The sequence below is a fragment of the Cherax quadricarinatus genome, chromosome 49, assembly GCF_038502225.1.
Source record: "Cherax quadricarinatus isolate ZL_2023a chromosome 49, ASM3850222v1, whole genome shotgun sequence".
Taxonomy (NCBI): Eukaryota; Metazoa; Arthropoda; class Malacostraca; order Decapoda; family Parastacidae; genus Cherax; species Cherax quadricarinatus.
Window position 1 is genome coordinate 25,528,169 of NC_091340.1, and position 18,751 is coordinate 25,546,919.

At 44.7% G+C, this 18,751-nt stretch overlaps 1 protein-coding gene across 2 annotated transcripts in view; it reads left to right on the plus strand.

The window, feature by feature from the left end:
* The first annotated feature begins 487 nt into the window (after positions 1-487).
* Positions 488-18,751, plus strand: part of LOC128697093 (endoplasmic reticulum aminopeptidase 1-like) — a 196,058-nt gene continuing 177,794 nt past the window's right edge. Inside the window, exon 1 of one of the 2 annotated variants that reach the window (XM_070095300.1) lies at positions 488-956. The gene's annotated coding sequence lies outside the window, so the exon portion shown is untranslated. The remainder of the gene's footprint in view (positions 957-18,751) is intronic. The other variant, XM_070095297.1, reaches the window with a different exon arrangement.

Consider the following 18,751-nt stretch of genomic DNA (forward strand, 5'->3'; position numbering starts at 1 on the left):
CGTCAGTATACATACACTGACGTCAGTATACAACTCTGCTCACCTGTACGTCACAAGTGCAGGTGTTCGACCCCCCGGAGGCAACAGTAGGCTAAACAGCACCTAGCAAGAAGGTCGAAGATGCCAGTGTATGTACCGGCACTCTCACTGTTACCACCATCACCAAATAGCACATCTCGCCCCTCAGAAACGTTAACAAGTGTCTCTGAGTGCCTGTGAGTGCCTCTGAGTGGCTCCTTGCTAAGTACCACCAACCGGAACTATGAAAACCTATTTAAAACCACGTTAGTAAACCTTAATTAGGTGCGTACCTACCTTGGGTAGTAGGTAGACTGGTAGATACGACGAAGTAGACACCTTGGAATAGATAGTGAGGTAGATAATTGACTATATCTACTTCAGGTGTATGTATTTCGCAACTGTTGTACACTGGTAGATGGAAGTGGACCTCAGTCGTACCTGCTCCACCAGCAGGGTACCTACTGCGTACCTAGTGAGCATATACCAATTCCTAACTGCTGAGGATTTTTACCTTGGATTAGTATGCCAGCAGGATAAATAATCAAGGAAAGCCAATCTGGGTTATTTTCCCACGTGGGACTTAGGTACTCTGTGTCAGGAACCTACCCAGGACCTCACCTTGCACCTGCTGTCACTGTTCACCTAGCAAGTAGGTACCTGGGTGTTAAGTGACTGTTGTGGGTGGCATCCTGGGGGAGGACCACAAGCAAAATAAACCACACAGCCTGGCTTCCCTGGGTTATCCTAGCTTATTAAACCACCGTGGTTTATAATCTCAAAATACTCATCGTTTTAATTCAGAAATAATTGAGCAATTTAAGTGATTTATAGTGAACTTTAAGTAGTCTATAATGAAGTGACTTAAACCAGTCTTAAATTAATGTTAAACCAGCGATAATTCATTGTTAAACCGGTGTTAGATCGTATATAAACAGGTAAGTGTTAAATCATACATAAACCATGTTAAACCTATACGTAAACAAATTACCTTAAACCATTTATAAATATATTAAACTAATGTTCTGGAGTGTCCCCCCCCACTCCAGAACAGTGAGTGGTCCCCACTCCAGAACAGTGAGTGGTCCCCACTCCAGAACAGTGAGTGGTCCCCACTCCAGAACAGTGAGTGGTCCCCACTCCAGAACAGTGAGTGGTCCCCACTCCAGAACAGTGAGTGGTCCCCACTCCAGAACAGTGAGTGGTCCCCACTCCAGAACAGTGAGTGGTCCCCACTCCAGAACAGTGAGTGGTCCCCACTCCAGAACAGTGAGTGGTCCCCACTCCAGAACAGTGAGTGGTCCCCACTCCAGAACAGTGAGTGGTCCCCACTCCAGAACAGTGAGTGGTCCCCACTCCAAAACAGTGAGTGGTCCCCACTCCAGAACAGTGAGTGGTCCCCACTCCAGAACAGTGAGTGGTCCCCACTCCAGAACAGTGAGTGGTCCCCACTCCAAAACAGTGAGTGGTCCCCACTCCAGAACAGTGAGTGGTCCCCACTCCAGAACAACAGTGAGTGGCCCCCACTCCAGAACAACAGTGAGTGGCCCCCACTCCAGAACAACGGTGAGTGGTCCCCACTCCAGAACAGTGAGTGGTCCCCACTCCAGAACAACAGTGAGTGGCCCCCACTCCAGAACAACAGTGAGTGGCCCCCACTCCAGAACAATAGTGAGTGGTCCCCACTCCAGAACAACAGTGAGTGGTCCCCACTCCAGAACAACAGTGAGTGGTCCCCACTCCAGAACAACAGTGAGTGGTCCCCACTCCAGAACAACAGTGAGTGGTCCCCACACCAGAACAACAGTGAGTGGTCCCCACTCCAGAACAGCAGTGAGTGGTCCCCACTCCAGAACAACAGTGAGTGGTCCCCACTCCAGAACAACAGTGAGTGGTCTCCACTCCAGAACAACAGTGAGTGGTCCCCACTCCAGAACAACAATGAGTGGTCCCCACTCCAGAACAACAGTGAGTGGTACCCACTCCAGAACAACAGTGAGTGGTCCCCACTCCAGAACAACAGTGAGTGGTCCCCACTCCAGAACAACAGTGAGTGGTTCCCACTCCAGAACAACAGTGAGTGGTCCCCACTCCAGAACAACAGTGAGTGGTCCCCACTCCAGAACAACAGTGAGTGGTCCCCACTCCAGAACAACAATGAGTGGTCCCCACTCCAGAACAACAGTGAGTGGTACCCACTTCAGAACAACAGAGAGTGGTCCCCACTCCAGAACAACAGTGAGTGGTCCCCACTCCAGAACAACAGTGAGTGGTCCCCACTCCAGAACAACAGTGAGTGGTCCCCACTCCAGAACAACAGTGAGTGGTCCCCACTCCAGAACAACAGTGAGTGGTCCCCACTCCAGAACAACAGTGAGTGGTCCCCACTCCAGAACAACAGTGAGTGGTCCCCACTCCAGAACAACAGTGAGTGGTCCCCACTCCAGAACAACAGTGAGTGGTCCCCACTACAGAACAACAGTGAGTGGTACCCACTCCAGAACAACAGTGAGTGGTCCCCACTCCAGAACAACAGTGAGTGGTCCCCACTCCAGAACAACAGTGAGTGGTTCCCACTCCAGAACAACAGTGAGTGGTCCCCACTCCAGAACAACAGTGAGTGGTCCCCACTCCAGAACAACAGTGAGTGGTCCCCACTCCAGAACAACAGTGAGTGGTCCCCACTCCAGAACAACAGTGAGTGGTCCCCACTCCAGAACAACAGTGAGTGGTCCCCACTCCAGAACAACAGTGAGTGGTCCCACTCCAGAACAAGAGTGAGTGGTCCCCACTACAGCACAACAGTGAGTGGTCCCCACTCCAGAAGAACAGTGAGTGGTCCCACTCCAGAACAAGAGTTAGTGGTCCCCACTCCAGAACAACAGTGAGTGGTCCCACTCCAGAAAAAGAGTGAGTGGTCCCCACTCCAGAACAAGAGTGAGTGGTCCCCACTCCAGAACAACAGTGAGTGGTCCCCACTCCAGAACAACAGTGAGTGGTCCCCACTCCAGAACAAGAGTGAGTGGTCTCCACTCCAGAACAACAGTGAGTGGTCCCACTCCAGAACAAGAGTGAGTGGTCCCCACTCCAGAAGAGTGAGTGGTCCCCACTCCAGAAAAACAGTGAGTGGTCCCCACTCCAGAACAACAGTGAGTGGTCCCCACTCCAGAACAACAGTGAGTGGTCCCCACTCCAAAACAACAGTGAGTGGTCCCCACTCCAGAACAACAGTGAGTGGTCCCCACTCCAGAACAACAGTGAGTGGTCCCCACTCCAGAACAACAATGAGTGGTCCCCACTCCAGAACAACAGTGAGTGGTCCCCACTCCAGAACAGTGAATGGTCCCCACTCCAGAACAACAGTGAGTGGTCCCCACTCCAGAACAACAGTGAGTGGTCCCCACTCCAGAACAACAGTGAGTGGTCCCCACTCCAGAACAACAGTGAGTGGTCCCCACTCCAGAACAACAATGAGTGGTCCCCACTCCAGAACAACAGTGAGTGGTCCCCACTCCAGAACAACAGTGAGTGGTCCCCACTCCAGAACAACAGTGAGTGGTCCCCACTCCAGAACAACAGTGAGTGGTCCCCACTCCAGAACAACAGTGAGTGGTCCCCACTCCAGAACAACAGTGAGTAGTCCCCACTCCAGAACAACAGTGAGTGGTCCCCACTCCAGAACAACAGTGAGTGGTCCCCACTCCAGAACAACAGTGAGTGGTCCCCTCTCCAAAACAACAGTGAATGGTTCCCACTCCAGAACAACAGTGAGTGGTCCCCACTCCAGAACAACAGTAAGTGGTCCCCACTCCAGAACAACAGTGAGTGGTCCCCACTCCAGGACAACAGTGAGTGGTCCCCACTCCAGAACAACAGTGAGTGGTCCCCACTCCAGAACAACAGTGAGTGGTCCCCACTCCAGAACAACAGTGAGTGGTCCCCACTCCAGAACAACAGTGAGTGGTCCCCACTCCAGAACAACAGTGAGTGGTCCCCACTCCAGAACAACAGTGGAAATAAGTCACTCTGTCTGACTTTTTTGGGTTATCCTAGGTTTTCTACACATATGCTGCTATGTATGATAATTCTATGTAACTGTATTGTGTATACCTGAATAAATTTACTTACTTACTTACTTACTGTGGTCCCCACTCCAGAACAACAGTGAGTGGTCCCCACTCCAGAACAACAGTGAGTAGTCCCCACTCCAGAACAACAGTGAGTGGTCCCCACTCCAGAACAACAGTGAGTGATCCCCACTCCAGAACAACAGTGAGTGGTCCCCACTCCAGAACAACAGTGAGTGGTCCCTCTCCAGAACAAGAGTGAGTGGTCCCCACTACAGAACAACAGTGAGTGGTCCCCACTCCAGAAGAACAGTGAGTGGTCCCACTCCAGAACAAGAGTTAGTGGTCCCCACTCCAGAACAACAGTGAGTGGTCCCACTCCAGAAAAAGAGTGAGTGGTCCCCACTCCAGAACAAGAGTGAGTGGTCCCCACTCCAGAACAACAGTGAGTGATCCCACTCGAGAACAAGAGTGAGTGGTCCCCACTCCAGAACAAGAGTGAGTGGTCTCCACTCCAGAACAACAGTGAGTGGTCCCACTCCAGAACAAGAGTGAGTGGTCCCCACTCCAGAAGAGTGAGTGGTCCCCACTTCAGAACAACAGTGAGTGGTCCCAGTCCAGAACAAGAGTGAGTGGTCCCCACTCCAGAACAAGAGTGAGTGGTCCCCACTCCAGAACAAGAGTAAGTGGTTCCCACTCCAGAACAACAGTGAGTGATCCCCACTCCAGAACAAGAGTGAGTGGTCCCCACTCCAGAACAAGAGTGAGTGGTCCACCACTCCAGAGCTTTTAGTTCTTCCCGCGATTCCTGACTCCTAAAGGATTCTTTTAGCTTAAGTTCGATGCTTGCTATTTCTCTGACCAGTGTCTCCCTACGCATTTCAGATATATTGACCTCTTTTAGCCGCTCTGTTATTCTTTTCCGTCGCCTGTAAAGGGAGCGCCTGTCTCTTTCTGTTTTACATCTACTCCTCCTTTTTCTTAGAGGAATAAGCCTTGTGCATACATCGAGTGCTACCGAGTTAATCTGTTCTAGGCATAAGTTGGGGTCTGTGTTGCTTAGTATATCTTCCCAGCTTATATCGGTTAGGACTTGGTTTACTTGGTCCCACTTTATGTTTTTGTTATTGAAGTTGAATTTGGTGAATGCTCCCTCGTGACTAATCTCATTATGTCGGTCTGGGGCTCCGTGCATACATGACTGAACCTCAATTATGTTGTGATCTGAGTATATTGTTTTTGATATGGTGATATTTCTTATCAGATCATCATTGTTAGTGAAGATGAGGTCTAGTGTATTCTCCAGTCTAGTAGGCTCTATTATTTGCTGGTTTAAATTGAATTTTGTGCAGAGATTTAAAAGCTCGCGTGAGTGTGAGTTTTCATCAGAGCTGCCTCCTGGTGTTATTACTGCAACAATATTATTTGCTATATTCCTCCATTTTAGGTGCCTTAAGTTGAAATCCCCCAGGAGCAAGATGTTGGGTGCAGGAGCTGGAAGGTTTTCCAGACAGTGGTCAATTTTTAACAGCTGTTCCTGGAATTGCTGGGATGTTGCATCCGGAGGCTTGTAGACTATCACAATGACTAGGTTTTGGTTCTCGACCTTTACTGCTAAAACTTCCACTACATCATTTGAGGCATTTAGCAGTTCTGTGCAAACAAGTGACTCTGCAATGTACAGGCCAACCCCCCCCCCTTTTGCCTGTTCACTCTGTCACATCTGTATAGGTTGTAACCTGGGATCCATATTTCGTTGTCCAAGTGATCCTTTATGTGGGTCTCAGTGAAAGCCGCGAACATTGCCTTTGCCTCTGCAAGCAGTCCACGGATGAAAGGTATTTTGTTGTTTGTTGCTGGCTTTAGACCCTGTATATTTGCAAAGAAGAATGTTATCGGACTGGTGGTATTGTTGGTACTGGGGGGGGGGATTTTTTTTCCGGCATTAGTATCTGTATCTGTCGGTTTGGAGTGGAGGCCATCGACTGTGGTTCCACTCCAGGAATGACTGGATTTGGTGTACGATTTCTGCCATTTCCTGCCAGTTTTTTTTTCCTTCCTGGCACTAAAAAACCTCTCCCTCTTGAGTGGCTGTGGCTACCCAGGTTTTCCCATGGCCTGGATGTTTTGTATCTTTTTGTCCCCTTTAGATGGTATGCCTGGCAATTTAAGTTATAGCACAGTCTTTCCTGTACTGAAGAGGTACACAGTTCAGGGTGAAAAAGCTTACAGGAAGGGAGTTTGCATTTTCCTGTTGTCATATGGGCATGGCATTTCCTAGGGTGGTCATAGTTGCACGTCCCATCTGTTTTTCCAGATTTCCCATGCCAGCAGATACCGAGTGCATAGTATGTGCACAGGCTTGGTTTCCGTTTGCCTTGGGTTTCTGTGTCTGTATTCCCTGTTGGTGCATGTTTCCCTGTCTTACTTCTATCCTCCCTAGCACCAACAATGGAGCTCCCACCATTTGTTTTTGGTAATATATCCTCACTATTGCTAGTGGAGTCCTCTTGTTTGCTATTTCCTGCGGTATTTCTAGTTTGCAATATTGGTTTTATCTTATCTTTGACTACACTTGTTTCCCTACTATGGCTCCTGTCCCCTATGCGGTCATTCATATGTATTCCTTCCTGCGTATAATTCCCGACTACCTGGACAAAATCTCCAGCTTCACCATTACTGTCTCCCAGGACAGCATCTCCAGCTTCCCCATTACTGTCTCCCAGGACAGCATCTCCAGCTTCACCATTACTGTCTCCCAGGACAGCACCTCCAGCTTCACCATTACTGTCTCCCAGGACAGCACCTCCAGCTTCCCCATTACTGTCTCCCAGGACAGCACTATCAGCCCCCCATTTACTGACTACCAGGACATCATCTCCAGCCTTACAGTTTCTGACTACATGGCCAGTATCAAGGGCAGTACCATTCAGCCCGGACTTTTTATGTTCCCATCTGTTGTAGAAAGCTTCCAGGTTTTCTATGAAAGCAGCTTTGATGTTGACCTCTTTTAATACCCTTGTGATTTTAGTCCACAGATTTATCTCATTTGGGCATACCCAAAAACACTTCCCTGTTTTAATACTGCTTGTAGCTAGTTCTTGGATATCTGCACAAGGGGCGTGACACCAATTTCCACAGAAATGACAATTTATGCATGTGGAAGCCCGTTTGTTTGACTGACCACAGACTACACACAGCTTCATAATGATTTGAATGGTTGATTTACTGCAATTCTACTAGCAACCTCTTGAATATTCTATTAATAACCTGCTAGGTGGTGCACAACGAAACCGTTTGAAACCAGTCCAGGGTTCGGACCAGTCAAGGGTTCGGACCAGTCAAGGGTTTGGACCAGTCTATCTGATCTGATCAGTGGGTCACTTATTTAAACCATTGGTAAAGCATACCGTGAATGTAGAACCCCAGACCTGCTCAGAACGTTCCAAGCTGCACTAACAAATGCAAAGAATAGAAAGGAAGAACTTAGGCAACAGGAATGGGAACAGTTTGTTAGTGGATTAAATAGGTCCACCCCTTTGAGTTTGGCTTGGAAAGGTATAAATAAAATAACCAGGAAAAAGACTGGCAATGTTGCTCATCCCTTTCCTCTTGAAAAAGCAAATGACCTCATAAATGACTGGTCCAAAACATCCAGGCATGAAAGCCTTCCATCTCATATTAGAAAAAATTTAGAGAGTACTTCTGAAGAAATGTTGAAACTGATTAATTTTATGAGTCAAAATATTGATGAGAGTGATTGCCTCTTTACCGAGTATGAATTAGATAATGCATTAACCAAAGGTCGATCAACTGCTCCTGGAGAGGATGGTATAACCTATGATATTCTCAGAACTCTAAGGCACGTGCCTGATAACCCTTTGTTGGCACTGTATAATCTCAGTTACATTGAGGGCGTTCTTCCTGCTTCCTGGACCAATAGTCTCATTGTGCCTATCCCTAAGCCCCAACAGCCTGATACATTTAGGCCGATCTCCTTAACTAGTTGTCTTTGTAAAACTTTTGAAAGAATGATGCTTAACAGACTGTACTACAGAATCAGACATCAACTTTCCCCCTACCTCTATGGGTTCATGAAAGGTAAAAGTGTGCAGAACTGTATTTCCACCTTTCTCACTGCACACACCTCTACTAGTTTTACCACTTTTCTTGATCTAAAATCTGCATTTGATATTGCAAACAGAACCGTTATACTACATGAACTAGCCAAAATGAATATTGGTGGTAGCTTACTCTGCTGGATAATAGGATACCTGTCAAATAGAGTATCCTCTGTCCTTTACCAAGGCTTCAGAAGTGATTCTAAAGAAATGTCTTTAGGTACGCAGGGAGGACAGGGAGGAGTTCTTAGTCCCATGCTATTTAATATTCTGATTAATGCTCTCCTAAATGCTCTACCTGCCTCACCTAAACATATAGCTATAAGCTATGCTGATGATATCATGATCCATACAACAGGGCATAAGAAGATGAATACCATTCTTAATGAAGTTCAAGCAATTTGTAATCGACTAGGCCTCATAATATCTTCCTCTAAAACTAAGATATTAACAAGCAAACGACATCCCCCACCCATCTATTTGCAGGGTGAAATCATTAGCTACGTTAAAACTTACAGATATCTTGGTGTAGATGTACCCTTTAACAAATCCACTATACCACAACTAAACAAGAAATGTAAAGCTAGGCTAAATGCTCTCAAAGCTGTTGCTGGCTACAATCCCAACTATGGTGCTAATGTGAGAATCGTAAGAATGATGTACATAGCCTATGTTAGGTCCTTAATTGATTATGCTGCTCCCATGTTGATATTAGCTAGAGAAAGTTCTCTTCGCCCTTGGAGTTAATGCAAAATGAAGCTCTCAGGATTATTCTTGGCTGTCCCAGATCTACAAAAGTTCTTAACATGAGGAAGGAGCTTGGTATTTCTAGTATCAGTGATAGGATGGTTGAAATTAACACTGTACTCGGTATTAGAATGTTGAGAAACGAACCAGACACTGTCACAGTGAATCTTACCAAGTGTCTAGAGGTAAATACACACAGATCTAAATGGATTGTGAAAACGTGCAATTGCATTAAGTTTTATAACCTGCATGAACTGTATCACTGTAGACAACAAGAGCATTTCACCCCTCCATGGAAGATGTGTTCATTTAATATCACATACCTACAAGTCCCTCCCAAGAAGCTCATTGCTAGTAATCCCTTCCTTAAATCTCTTGTTAGAGCAACTGCTCAAGAAGAAATTTCTCGCCTAGCTGGTAGTAACAAGTTATCACAAGTTATATACACTGATGGATCTAAACAGGAGTCTTCTGGCAGGGCTGCATCTGCTCTTGTTGCCACCTCCCTAGTAAAGAACGATAATAAATTTGTTGAGTTAGGTATAAGAATTAACAACTGGGCGTCTACACTGCAAACTGAATTGTTTGCAATCCTAATGGCGCTAAAGCTAACCTATGACACTGAGCTTGACTCTATCATCATTACTGATTCTATGTCATCATTGAAGGCTCTTGGCTCATATAATGACTCCAACAACATGCTCATTGGAGAAGCCAGGTATAGATACTCAAAAATTAGGGACAAAGGAATTAATGTACAATTGCTATGGATCCCATCACACATTGGATTACTCCTTCATGATAAAGTTGATATGTTAGCCAAGAAGAGTATCCAGAAGGAGAATGTAGAATATAACTTTGGTATAACTGTGTCTAGCATTAGGAATAATATTAGGAGAGAAGTAAATAATGAAAATGATTGTTATAGGAATGCAGTTAGAAGCCTGAGTAGATCTATAACCCACTATGATAACATGAACGTAGATAAGTATGTTTATGGAGCAACTTGCAATGTGAACAGACTGACTGATGTTGTAGTGGCCAGGCTTAGGCTTGGTTACAAGTACTTCTGGCAGTTTGGGAGACACACAGATGATGATCAAACTAAATGTAAATTATGTGATCAGGCATATGGTCACTCTCTTGAACACTATGTGCTTAATTGTCCACTTATTGAGGAATACAGAGACAGACAAAGATAAGATAAGATAAGATTTCGTTCGGATTTTTAACCCCGGAGGGTTAGCCACCCAGGATAACCCAAGAAAGTCAGTGCGTCATCGAGGACTGTCTAACTTATTTCCATTGGGGTCCTTAATCTTGTCCCCCAGGATGCGACCCACACCAGTCGACTAACACCCAGGTACCTATTTGCTGCTAGGTGAACAGGACAACAGGTGTAAGGAAACGTGTCAAATGTTTCCACCCGCCGGGAATCGAACCCGGGCCCTCCGTGTGTGAAGCGGGAGCTTTAGCCACCAGACCACCGGGCCAGACAGTATAATAACCTATGTGACATGTCAAGATATCTTATTAATGAAAATAAGATACCAGATATACTAAGCAAATTTCCTAAATTTGCTTGTAACAGATAAGTGAATTATAGATATGTAGATATAAATCCATATGTATTCCTGTTAACCCTTTGGGGCCTAGTTCCTAGGCCTTTTGTGTATCCATATGCTCTCGCGCTACCGTCCACAGGATGGATATGGGGTGCACAATAAACTAGCCACTTCGGTGGCAAAATCTAAAAATGTAATCTAACAAGCAACAAAATACCTTTCCTCAGTGGAATGTTCACGGAGTCAAATGCAATGTTTGTAGCTTTCACAGAGACCCACATAAAGCATCACTTTGACAACGAAATATCTGTCCCAGGTTAAAAGTTATACAGATGCGACAGTAAGAACAGGCAACAAGGGGAGGTTAGCCTGTATGTCACAAAGTCGTTCAGAGCGGGTTACTCCTGCCTCTCACAACTACCGGACCACTATGACTAGTCCCAAATCTGCAAACGGAAAACACTCTCTACGAAAGCATATTATATATATATATATATATATATATATATATATATATATATATATATATATATATATATATATATATATATATATATATATATATATTATATATATATTATATATATATATTATATATATATATATATATATATATATATATATATATATATATATATATATATATATATATATATTTATATATATATATATATATATATATATATATATATATATATATATATATATATATATCTATATATACATTATATATATATTATATATATATATTATATATATATATATATATATATATATATATATATATATATATATCTTTCTTTCAACACACCGGCCGTATCCCACCGAGGCGGGGTGGCCCAAAAGGAAAAACGAAAGTTTCTCCTTTTACATTTAGTAATATATACAGGAGAAGAGGTTACTAGCCCCTTGCTCCCGGCATTTTAGTTGCCTCTTACAACACGCATGGCTTACGGAGGAAGAATTCTGTTCCACTTCCCCATGGAGATAAGAGGAAATAAACAAGAATAAGAACTAGAAAGAAAATAGAAGAAAACCCAGAGGGGTGTGTATATATGTGCTTGTACATGTATGTGTAGTGTGACCTAAGTGTAAGTAGAAGTAGCAAGACGTACCTGAAATCTTGCATGTTCATGAGACAGAAAAAAGGACACCAGCAATCCTACCATCATGTAAAACAATTACAGGCTTTCGTTTTACACTCACTTGGCAGGACGGTAAAACGAAAGCCTGTAATTGTTTTACATGATGGTAGGATTGCTGGTGTCCATTCTTCTGTCTCATAAACATGCAAGGTTTCAGGTATGTCTTGCTACTTCTACTCACACTTAGGTCACACTACACATACATGTACAAGCATATATATATATACACCCCTCTGGGTGTTCTCCTATTTTCTTTCTAGTTCTTGTTCTTGTTTATTTCCTCTTATCTCCATGGGGAAGTGGAACAGAATTCTTCCTCCGTAAGCCATGTGTGTTGTAAGAGGCAACTAAAATGCCAGGAGCAAGGGGCTAGTAACCCCTTCTCCTGTATATATTACTAAATGTAAAAGGAGAAACTTTCGTTTTTCCTTTTGGGGGTGTCACTAGCACGTTAAGAGACCATACAATAAGTGTCAGGGGCCCGAGACTGTTCAACTGCCTCCCAGCACACATAAGGGGGATTACCAACAGACCCCTGGCAGTCTTCAAGTTGGCACTGGACAAGCACCTAAAGTCAGTTCCTGATCAGCCGGGCTGTGGCTCGTACGTTGGTTTGCGTGCAGCCAGCAGCAACAGCCTGGTTGATCAGGGGCTGATCCACCAGGAGGCCTGGTCACAGACCGGGCCGCGGGGGCGTTGACCCCCGAAACTCTCTCCAGGTAAACTCCAGGTAAACCCTGCCTTGGTGGAATACGGCCGGTTTGTTGAAAGATATATATATATATATATATATATATATATATATATATATATATATATATATATATATATATATATATATATATATATATATATATATATATTATCTTAAGTCAAAATACATTGACAAAACATTCACAAAAATACAATAGAAAGTAAAACAACCGAGGTAACAACTCAGAGCTACATCTCGAATACTTCGTCCAGCTCCCCAGCGGTGGGCCGCGTGCCCAGAATGCTGCAGGCATTTCCTCTCTGGACCGCAACACTGAGTCTCTGAAAGAGGAAGCTGGTCGCCCTGTGGTCCTTGGTTTCTATGATGAGCTCACCCAGCTCTTTGAGGAACTTCAGAGCACACTTGTCCCATGGTTGAAGGGTCTCTGATGCTATTGGGATGAAGTTATAGCAAGGGGAAAGGTCTTCATATTTGCGGATCTTCTGGGTCTCCCTGTGTCTGGCAGCTCTACCCCCTTCAGCTATGGAGTATGGCAAGTAGGTGTCTGCCAATGTGGTGGTACAGGTGTAGTCCCAGGCAATCTGCTTTCCAGCCTTCCAGGGTAGCATAGAGGCTCCATCAGGACGCTTTTGACTTCTGTCAGACCTCTGCACTTGGGGTTCCCGTTGAGATGGGCAATGAACTGTGGCGAGGCTTCTCTTTATGATGTTATTGACTTCCTCATGTCTAGCATACTGACACACGAGACCATGAAGTCCGAATTGATCAGCTGTCGCCCTGCCGCAAATACACCTATGTTCGGTGAGGATGGGGGCTGCTAGGCGAAGAGCAACACCAATCCGAATGGCCTGTGGGTCGAATCGAGTGCCCAGGGAGGAATTGGGAACAGCTAGAAGAAAATCTCCTGAGTGTTTACCTGGAGTTTACCTGGAGAGAGTTCCGGGGGTCAACGCCCCCGCGGCCCGGTCTGTGACCAGGCCTCCTGGTGGATCAGAGCCTGATCAACCAGGCTGTTGCTGCTGGCTGCACGCAAACCAACGTACGAGCCACAGCCCGGCTGATCCGGAACTGACTTTAGGTGCTTGTCCAGTGCCAGCTTGAAGACTGCCAGGGGTCTGTTGGTAATCCCCCTTATGTGTGCTGGGAGGCAGTTGAACAGTCTCGGGCCCCTGACACTTATTGTATGGTCTCTTAACGTGCTAGTGACACCCCTGCTTTTCATTGGGGGGATGGTGCATCGTCTGCCAAGTCTTTTGCTTTCGTAGTGAGTGATTTTCGTGTGCAAGTTCGGTACTAGTCCCTCTAGGATTTTCCAGGTGTATATAATCATGTATCTCTCCCTCCTGCGTTCCAGGGAATACAGGTTTAGGAACCTCAAGCGCTCCCAATAATTGAGGTGTTTTATCTCCGTTATGTGCGCCGTGAAAGTTCTCTGTACATTTTCTAGGTCGGCAATTTCACCTGCCTTGAAAGGTGCTGTTAGTGTGCAGCAATATTCCAGCCTAGATAGAACAAGTGACCTGAAGAGTGTCATCATGGGCTTGGCCTCCCTAGTTTTGAAGGTTCTCATTATCCATCCTGTCATTTTTCTAGCAGATGCGATTGATACAATGTTATGGTCCTTGAAGGTGAGATCCTCCGACATGATCACTCCCAGGTCTTTGACGTTGGTGTTTCGCTCTATTTTGTGGCCAGAATTTGTTTTGTACTCTGATGAAGATTTAATTTCCTCATGTTTACCATATCTGAGTAATTGAAATTTCTCATCGTTGAACTTCATATTGTTTTCTGCAGCCCACTGAAAGATTTGGTTGATGTCTGCCTGGAGCTTTGCAGTGTCTGCAATGGAAGACACTGTCATGCAGATTCGGGTGTCATCTGCAAAGGAAGACACGGTGCTGTGGCTGACATCCTTGTCTATGTCGGATATAAGGATGAGGAACAAGATGGGAGCGAGTACTGTGCCTTGTGGAACAGAGCTTTTCACCGTAGCTGCCTCGGACTTTACTCTGTTGACGACTACTCTCTGTGTTCTGTTAGTGAGGAAATTATAGATCCATCGACCGACTTTTCCTGTTATTCCTTTAGCACGCATTTTGTGCGCTATTACGCCATGGTCACACTTGTCGAAGGCTTTTGCAAAGTCTGTATATATTACATCTGCATTCTTTTTGTCTTCTAGTGCATTTAGGACCTTGTCGTAGTGGTCCAATAGTTGAGACAGACAGGAGCGACCTGTTCTAAACCCATGTTGCCCTGGGTTGTGTAACTGATGGGTTTCTAGATGGGTGGTGATCTTGCTTCTTAGGACCCTTTCAAAGATTTTTATGATATGGGATGTTAGTGCTATTGGTCTGTAGTTCTTTGCTGTTGCTTTACTGCCCCCTTTGTGGAGTGGGGCTATGTCTGTTGTTTTTAGTAACTGTGGGATGACCCCCGTGTCCATGCTCCCTCTCCATAGGATGGAAAAGGCTCGTGATAGGGGCTTCTTGCAGTTCTTGATGAACACAGAGTTCCATGAGTCTGGCCCTGGGGCAGAGTGCATGGGCATGTCATTTATCGCCTGTTCGAAGTCATTTGGCGTCAGGATAACATCGGATAGGCTTGTGTTAATCAAATTTTGTGAAGGACCTGGGAGTGATAATGCCAGAGAATCTCTCCTTCAAAGACCACAACAATGTATCTACCTCATCCGCTAGGAAAATGATAGGATGGATAATGAGAACCTTCAAAACTAGGGATGCCAAGCCCATGATGATTCTTTTCAAATCGCTTGTGCTCTCTAGGCTGGAATACTGCTGTACACTAACGGCCCCCTTCAAGGCTGGCGACATTGCGGACCTGGAAAGTGTACAAAGAACTTTCACGGCACACATAAGTACAATAAGGCACCTAAACTACTGGGAACGGTTGAAGGTCCTTGATCTGTACGCCCTCGAACGCAGGCGAGAGAGATACATGATAATATACACTTGGAAGGTCCTCGAGGGATTGGTACCAAACTTGCACACGAAAACCACTCCATATGAAAGCAAAAGACTCGGCAGGAGATGCAACATTCCCCCGATGAAAAGCAGGGGTGCCACGAGTAGACTGAGAGACAACACAATAAGTGTCTGGGGCCCAAGACTGTTCAATTGCCTCCCAGCATACATAAGGGGGATTACCAATAGACCCCTGGCTGTCTTCAAGAAGGCACTGGACAGGCACCTAAAGTCAGTACCTGACCAACCGGGCTGTAGTTCGTACGTCAGCTTGCGTGCGGCCAGCAGTAACAGCCTGGTTGATCAGACCATGATCCACCATGAGGCCTGGTCTCAGACCGGGCCGCGGGGGCGTTGATCCCCGAAACACTCTCCAGGTAAACTACAGGTCTCCAGTGTTGTGCCTTCACCGCCAGGAGACGAGCTTTGTCCTTTCCTGAAGTGTTGGTGAACACTGTGTTGGCGATTTTTTCCATGATCGGTTTGTCCCAGTGGGACTGTTTGTGTTCTTTGGGAGGAGCTGGTCTACTGGAGGAGTCTGCCAGGGTGTCCCACCGCGTCGCTGCTCCAGTAAACTTGAGCAGAGGATCAGGCAACCCTCCCAGTTGCACTGGGAGGGTTGCCTGATCCCGTTGTTGATCCTGTAGTGACAGGTTCCGGGCCTTCTTAAAGGTTGATCTCAGGTGTGCGCCATATTCGTCGAGAGTTGGGTTGTCAAAAAAGGGTGCACACCTCAGGAAGTAAGTGAGTCTTGGCAGATACAGAGCATCATGGACTTCAAGATCGCTTATTCTGTCCTCCATTCTCATCAGGTCATTCAATTTTTCCTTGAGGACAGTGTCGATGGCCTGGTGACCCAGCGGTGCTCCCAAAAGGGTACTGTTGGACGGAGTGGTAGTAGAGACTTCCAGGAAGATTCTTCACACAGCATTGATTATTTCCTGGTTCGCTGTGATGACTTCATACTTGGAGGGATTGAGGATGAGTCCCACGTCTTCTCTCTGTGTTTTCACCAGTTGTAGGTCCTCTAACAGGGACTCTTCAGTACCTGCCAGAGTGCCATCATCCAAGTACCAGATGTTGAGCTCGCTGCATAGGCTGGACGCTAGTTCTCTTACTGCCAAGCAGAAGAGAAACCCTCAAAACCCTCAAAAGAATTGAGGGCTTGCTGTAGCTGGCTAAAATGAAGGAAAAAAGGCTGGGAACCGATCCCGAACAGCCGGCAAGACATCTCTCTTCACCATATTAAAGGCATTTCTAAAATCAAGTTTGACAAGGGCCTTGTCTTCTGGTAGGTCCCACACACACACACACACACACACACACACACACACACACACACACACACACATATATATATATATATACATATATATATATATATATATATATATATATATATATATATATATATATATATATTTATATATATATATATATATATATATATTTATATATATATATATATATATATATATATAAATATATATATATTGTAGGTAGTAGGTTGGTAGACAGCAACCACCCAGGGAAGTACTACCGTCCTGCCAGATGACTGTGAAACAAAAACCTGTAACTGTTTTGCATGATGGTAGGATTGCTGGCTTCTTTTTCTGTCTCATAAACACGCTAAGATAACAGGGATATCTTGCTACTCCTACTTACACTTTGGTCACACTTCACAGACACGCACATGCATATATATATATACATACATCTAGGTTTTTCTCCTTTTTCTAAATAGCTCTTGTTCTTTTTTATTTCTTCTATTGTCCATGGGGAAGTGGAAAAGAATCTTTCCTCCGTAAGCCATGCGTGTCGTATGAGGCGACTAAAATGCCGGGAGCAATGGGCTAGTAACCCCTTCTCCTGTATACAATTACTAAAAAAGAGAAGAAGAAAAACTTTATAAAACTGGGTTGCTTAAATGTGCGTGGATGTAGTGCGGATGACAAGAAACAGATGATTGCTGATGTTATGAATGAAAAGAAGTTGGATGTCCTGGCCCTAAGCGAAACAAAGCTGAAGGGGGTAGGAGAGTTTCAGTGGGGGGAAATAAATGGGATTAAATCTGGAGTATCTGAGAGAGTTAGAGCAAAGGAAGGGGTAGCAGTAATGTTAAATGATCAGTTATGGAAGGAGAAAAGAGAATATGAATGTGTAAATTCAAGAATTATGTGGATTAAAGTAAAGGTTGGATGCGAGAAGTGGGTCATAATAAGCGTGTATGCACCTGGAGAAGAGAGGAATGCAGAGGAGAGAGAGAGATTTTGGGAGATGTTAAGTGAATGTATAGGAGCCTTTGAACCAAGTGAGAGAGTAATTGTGGTAGGGGACTTGAATGCTAAAGTAGGAGAAACTTTTAGAGAGGGTGTGGTAGGTAAGTTTGGGGTGCCAGGTGTAAATGATAATGGGAGCCCTTTGATTGAACTTTGTATAGAAAGGGGTTTAGTTATAGGTAATACATATTTTAAGAAAAAGAGGATAAATAAGTATACACGATATGATGTAGGGCGAAATGACAGTAGTTTGTTGGATTATGTATTGGTAGATAAAAGACTGTTGAGTAGACTTCAGGATGTACATGTTTATAGAGGGGCCACAGATATATCAGATCACTTTCTAGTTGTAGCTACACTGAGAGTAAAAGGTAGATGGGATACAAGGAGAATAGAAGCATCAGGGAAGAGAGAGGTGAAGGTTTATAAACTAAAAGAGGAGGCAGTTAGGGTAAGATATAAACAGCTATTGGAGGATAGATGGGCTAATGAGAGCATAGGCAATGGGGTCGAAGAGGTATGGGGTAGGTTTAAAAATGTAGTGTTAGAGTGTTCAGCAGAAGTTTGTGGTTACAGGAAAGTGGGTGCAGGAGGGAAGAGGAGCGATTGGTGGAATGATGATGTAAAGAGAGTAGTAAGGGAGAAAAAGTTAGCATATGAGAAGTTTTTACAAAGTAGAAGTGATGCAAGGAGGGAAGAGTATATGGAGAAAAAGAGAGAAGTTAAGAGAGTGGTGAAGCAATGTAAAAAGAGAGCAAATGAGAGAGTGGGTGAGATGTTATCAACAAATTTTGTTGAAAATAAGAAAAAGTTTTGGAGTGAGATTAACAAGTTAAGAAAGCCTAGAGAACAAATGGATTTGTCAGTTAAAAATAGGAGAGGAGAGTTATTAAATGGAGAGTTAGAGGTATTGGGAAGATGGAAGGAATATTTTGAGGAATTGTTAAATGTTGATGAAGATAGGGAAGCTGTGATTTCGTGTATAGGGCAAGGAGGAATAACATCTTGTAGGAGTGAGGAAGAGCCAGTTGTGAGTGTGGGGGAAGTTCGTGAGGCAGTAGGTAAAATGAAAGGGGGTAAGGCAGCCGGGATTGATGGGATAAAGATAGA